Raw genomic sequence first — 6,146 nt, 5'->3', positions numbered from 1 at the left:
ATGCTTTGCCATTTTTCCTCAACTCTTGTTGCCTAGTTAAATCCATATTACTTAATCTAGACTTGCCTGCCTTAGGGTATATACCTGTTTCTCTTTTAGCAATCAGATCAGACCCAGCTGAGTGATAGTACCTGCTGCATGCTTCCATCCTCTTCTGGTAACTGGCACTGAATTTCTGTTTCTTAAAGTCTGATGTGATTATAGGAAACTTTTCTCCATTCCCCTTCTCTTTTTTCTTCTTTTCCTCTTTTTCCTGCCCTTTTCCCCTTCCCTTTCCCTATTCCTTCCTCTATTTCTTCTAATCCTTTATTTTTTCTACTTTCTTCCACTTTTTGTCTTCTGTGTATAAGACACTGTGCTAGATGCTAGATGCTAAGAATGCAGAGAAAAAAAATGAAAAATAGTTCTTGCCTTTAAAGAGTTTCCTATTTCTGCATGCAACATTTAAAAGATAAAAAGAATGAATATCATATGACAAAAGAATAAATGAATACAATGTATAACTTGATGATGGAGCTAACATTCATAACTAAAGGGACTAGCAAAATCCCTCTAAACTAAGATAGTAATAGGCATATGCAGGGAAGGAATACATTTTAGGAATGGGAGTTGACTTTTACAAAGGCATTAGAATATTGAGTCTGGAGAACAGTAAGTGGACCAATTTAGCTGGAAAAAAGAGAACCTCTGAAGTCTTTTCACAGGTTGGGTTTAGATGCACATGCAGTTTTTTCATCATTTTACTTCCTGTTGACTTTGTAACCAGTTTGGAAGGTTTCAAGTTAAGACTGTATCAGAAGGCACTAGAAACCAGTTCACTTTTATGTAGCAGATATTGTTAGGCAACTGCTTTCCCCACAGGGTTTGCTTTGGTTTTCTCATAGGGCAAAGTATACCAACTAAGCTCCAATGTGATCTGGGGATGTGGGGTCAGCTCAGTCAGTGAGAATTTTCTGAACATCAACCATGTGCTTATTAACACTATTTTAAGCATTATGAGGCTCATGATAGGAGACATGGTACCTGGCATCAAGGAACTCTCAGTCTAATTGAGAAGCCAAAGTTAGCAGCAATGAAATAATTAAAGAACTAAATATACGATTCTGTTTATAAATGCAGGAAGATCTCAGAAACAAGATCTTAGAGTACCTAGTATAACCTAGAGTACATGGAAATGTGTCTAGAGGAGGAAAGATTTGAACTAAGCTTGAGAGATAGGGAGGATTTGTACAGGTGGAAATGAGGAGGGCGGCATTCTAACTGAGGGAGCAAGAAGAGTAGGAACAAAAGTTCAGGGGTAGGAATGAGCCTGTCATGTTAAGAGATAGCAAGAATATCATCCTAATTGGGTCAGAGATACATATTAAGGGGTAATGAAAAGTAATGCTCAATAAATAGAATTTAGCCAAGTAGAATTTGTGACAAGGAAAGGAATTTGGATTAATTCAGTAGGAAGCTATTTTAGATTCTATTTTAGAGAGTGATAGGATTCATGCATATTTTTAAGAAAAAATTAGTATGTTAGTAATATATGCAGGGTAGTTTAGAGGAAGGAAAGACTGGAGGCAAAGAGAATAAGAAAACTATTGCAGTTATTCAGGTATAAGGTAATGGGTACCTAGATTGACTTGGTGACTATGTAAATAGAGAGGAAGGGACAAAATCCAAAAGATATTTTTAGAAGAAGAAATAAGGCTTGAAAACAATTTGTCTTTGTAATGAAAAAGAAGGAAAAGTTCAACTTTTTTAGTTGGGAAGAATAGTGGTAGCATTGAGAAAAATGTGTTGGTTAGGAAATAGTTCCAATTTTGGGTAGATCATGGATATACCATGTTTGAATATGATGAATTTAAGGTAATATTTAGGTCACCCAAATGGAGATGTGTTGTAGGAAGTTGTAAATGTAGGAATAGTGTTCTTATTAGATAGGATTGGAGGTAAAGATTTCAACCATCCATTTTTGATATATTTGAAGCCTTGAAATTGGATGAATTCTTTCAGTGACTGAAGGTAGAGGACTTAATTTGGGGGATTATTCCTAGTTAGATTTCAGGAATAGGAAGAAGAGTCAGCAAAATTGTGATGATATCAATATAGTAAGAAAGGCAGAAGGAGAAGCAGGAAAGTTCAGTGTCTTGGAAACCAGAGGAAGAAAGAGTTTCAATAAAGAAGGGATGGAGATCGTTCCAGAAAGGTTGAAGAGGATTTCATGTCTGTTAACTAATGCTTTCCAAGTTTCCGTTTTCATACTGAAAAATGACTTTTGGGGGGAAATGAGGGGAGCAGAATACTATTTGGGCAAAAAGTCTCTTCTTTCTGATGCTATCCAATGATAGCTACCCCATTTCTGTTGTCTGCTTAATAGTGGTTCTACAAGCCTTAGGATCGTCTGAATTTAGAGAACAGCAAATATCTGACCTATGTGCTGGTACATAGTTACAGCTTAGCAAGTGCTTGTTAACTGAGTATCTCTATTCTGTCTTCCCTTCTTTTCTTTCTCCTGTGTGTGCATCCATGAATCCCTGGTGCTCAGCATTGACAGCTGAGGGAGCCCAGGACCTTTACTCTTATAAATTTGTTCCCTCCCTTGCTTAAGTCTTAATCCCTTGCTTCTGACTCTACAATTGGTTGCTAAGGAAACAGGTTTTGACGTCACAGGATGAGGACTTCAGGTGAAGAGGCAGGAGCAGGTGAGTCAGTAGGAGATAAGAGATTTTATGTAAACAAAGGAAAGGGACTTTTCCTGTCATCCATATATATGTACGACAAGTAGACAGGACATAAGATTTTTGCAGCTTTTGTAGATTTTTTTTAAAAGGTAAAACAAGGTTATGTTGTTTGTCATCTTCATGGTCACAGTGTGAGGCTGGCAGTGGCAGAGTATACCAACTTGATCTCTAGCTATGCAGACACTGTTGTTTGAGCCCTGTTATTCCATGTTGGATTGCTATTTAGATACAGAGATTGCATCATCCTTCATACGTATAAACAGGGAATCTCCAGGGCTTTGCCAGCTCCTCATTTCTCCACCTACAGTGTTGTTATGATGAACTATATTTAAACGAGCTGCCTGAAGCCTTCAAGTTCCAGCAACAGATGAATATTGTCATTTTTTGGTAATATGGAGGATGATGGCTTACTGGGAGCTGATCCTGCAATACTGAGGGAGGAAACAGCCTTGTGAGCTAAACAGAGAGCTATAAACAGAGTTTCCTAAAGTTAAAAGTCTTGTTTTCTTTCTCTTGAGCATCCACTACAAGTTACCCTAAGGATTTAGAGAGGAGATACAGCTGGAAAGAGATATATTTCTTTAAGACTGTCTCTCTTGCCGATCAGTTTGGGAATATTGTTGCAGTGCTTTCAAGATAAACTCATCCAGGATGACTCACCAGAGGCCTTCCTTACAGGAGTATCTCAGGTGAGAGTGGGAGAAGAAGGGGTTGACTTCTCATCAGCAATCTCCCCTCCTCCTACAGCTAGGAATGTTCCCTGATACAAGAAGGGCTGTTTTCTGTAGAAAGGTATAGTGAGCACAAAGCCATACTCATTCCTGGCAGTGTTGCTGACAATTAACATACAGAAAAGGCTGTTTCCAGGGAGTAGGCTGTATGTGCCCTTTTTGCTTAGTTGCAACCCATCCTCTTGGCTGTCAGTAAATTTTGCCTGGCCCTTTTCCTGGCCCTCTATCCAGGTGGGCTGCTTTAGCAACAGAGGACAAAACACAGGTAAGCAAAGGAAGATGCTTTGGGAAAATTTGGTGAAATTATGGGCCAGGAACATTCTGTTCCTCTTTCAGTCTGAGTGTTTCTATAAGGGGACAGGTTAAACAGGTTAAAGCTTCTATTCTGTTGCTATGATTCGGATCACAGATGGGAAGGGGGTACATTATTTTGTTGGTTGGTTGGGTGACCTAGAGACCTTGTCTGCTTACCGGGGGAATGTCTAACAGAACTGTGGAACTGACATCTCAGTCTTGAGCCTGTTTTATAATCATTGGAAAGAGAAACCAAAAGCAATAGAGGTTTTTGCTTTTCAGGGATGTGATAGTTGTTAGTTTATGTTCCATGTGCTTCTGACCTCTTATTTCTGTGATCCATGTGCTAGTGATATTGGATAGCAGGACTTTAAGGAAACCAGGAGGTAAATCTATCAAATATTGTACTGGGAGTTGTAGATTTTGTGTCTTAGTTAACAGATATCATTTGTTGTTTCTACTTTATGCACAGAAAACTGAGACATGGGAAGATAATGTGACTTAGGTATGATTATAGAGGAAGGGAATTGCCTCAGAGTCAATCAGACAGGCTGTTCAGTGGTCTTTGGGGATAGGTTTAATTTCTAGATGAATTTGGGCAAATCATTTTTACTTCTCTGGACATCAATTTCCTACCTATAAAATGGGGTAGAAGAAAACTGAAGTTGCTTGTTTCACCTTTACCATCCTCAGAATTGGAAATGAATGCCATAGGTTATCTAGTATAATCTCATTTTATAGATGAAGAAAAATTAAGTACCTTTGATCCATAGTCACATGTAAGTGCCTGGCAAGTGGTAGAGCTGGGATGTGAACACAGGTCTTATGATTTCAAATCCAGGGTTATTTCTCTTTCTTTATGCTGCCTGTTAGGTACCGTATGCAAAGGCCCATTTCAGCAGGTAAAAAGTAAACTGGTCTTCCACAGTGTTGCATAAAAATTGTTCAAGTGATTCACATTCCATAAGCTGAGGTTAGAAACTTTTATTTAATGGCATCTTGTCTTTTGTGTTCCTTGACCTTTCATTTGTGTGCCTTTGACTATTCAGCTTCTTCATTTCAGTATTTTGTTACTATAATCCTACTTGGAATACAAGTTCCAAGTTTCTTCAGCATACAAGCCAGCTTTACCTCCTTTTCAATATGTTTGGGAAATGCTGTGTCCAAGATGGCAGTAGTGTTAGCAGTCAGCTTGGGCTGAGTCCTCATTAAGAGTTTCTTCCTCATGGTTAGTCAGAAATTTTAACATCAGTAGCAGTAGCAATTGCATGAGCAAACAGCATTACCTCCCATTTTCTGAAATAAAAATTCCCATGATTCTATTTGGACTCTTCATAAGAAGACCCTTATGTTAATCATAGGGATTTTATTACTACTACTCCATGAATCTTGGGACTGAAGGAGACCCACAAGAGTTTTCTAAGCCTTTCTCCTTTTTTTTCTATTATTTTTAATTTTTTTTCTCAGCTGGCTTTTGAGATAAAAAGATAAAATAACATTCTGCTGCAAAAATTTCCTTGAAAAGCTACGATGGAAAAAATTGTCTACTTATAAATTCAATATACAAGTGAAACCTAATATAAACAAACATAAAAACCAGATTGTATATAGTCAGTGCTCCTAAATATAGTCCATCCTAGTTTGTATGAAATTATAGGTCTGCTAATCTTCAGGCAGGATTACTTAAATTATCCCTAGCAGATGAGAAACTATCCTGTGGAGAGACCTATAAAGTTATAGTTAACCTCAGCATTACATTTGAGAATTGAACATCAAGTCAGGACTTTTCCTTCAGTGGGACTTTCTCTTGCCATGTCTGTATCTTCATTTTGTTTTGGCCTTGTTGGAAGCAGGGAACTGTTAGTCATCATGCTGAGAAGCTTCAAAAGCATTACTTTAAACTATTATGTAGCTTCTTTCTCCTTTTTCTCATCCTTGCCTCCCAAACTTTAATCTTACCTGCATCTCTTCAAATAGAATCATGGGAATTTTTATTTCAGAAAATGGGAGGTAATGCTGTTTGCTCATGCAATTGCTACTGCTACTGATGTTAAAATTTCTGACTAACCATGAGGAAGAAACTCTTAATGAGGACTCAGCCCAAGCTGACTGCTAACACTACTGCCATCTTGGACACAGCATTTCCCAAACATATTGAAAAGGAGGTAAAGCTGGCTTGTATGCTGAAGAAACTTGGAACTTGTATTCCAAGTAGGATTATAGTAACAAAATACTGAAATGAAGAAGCTGAATAGTCAAAGGCACACAAATGAAAGGTCAAGGAACACAAAAGACAAGATGCCATTAAATAAAAGTTTCTAACCTCAGCTTATGGAATGTGAATCACTTGAACAATTTTTATGCAACACTGTGGAAGACCAGTTTACTTTTT

The sequence above is a fragment of the Antechinus flavipes genome, chromosome 6 (genome assembly GCF_016432865.1).
Source record: "Antechinus flavipes isolate AdamAnt ecotype Samford, QLD, Australia chromosome 6, AdamAnt_v2, whole genome shotgun sequence".
Lineage (NCBI taxonomy): Eukaryota > Metazoa > Chordata > Mammalia > Dasyuromorphia > Dasyuridae > Antechinus > Antechinus flavipes.
Note: the sequence above shows the minus strand (reverse complement) of the source record.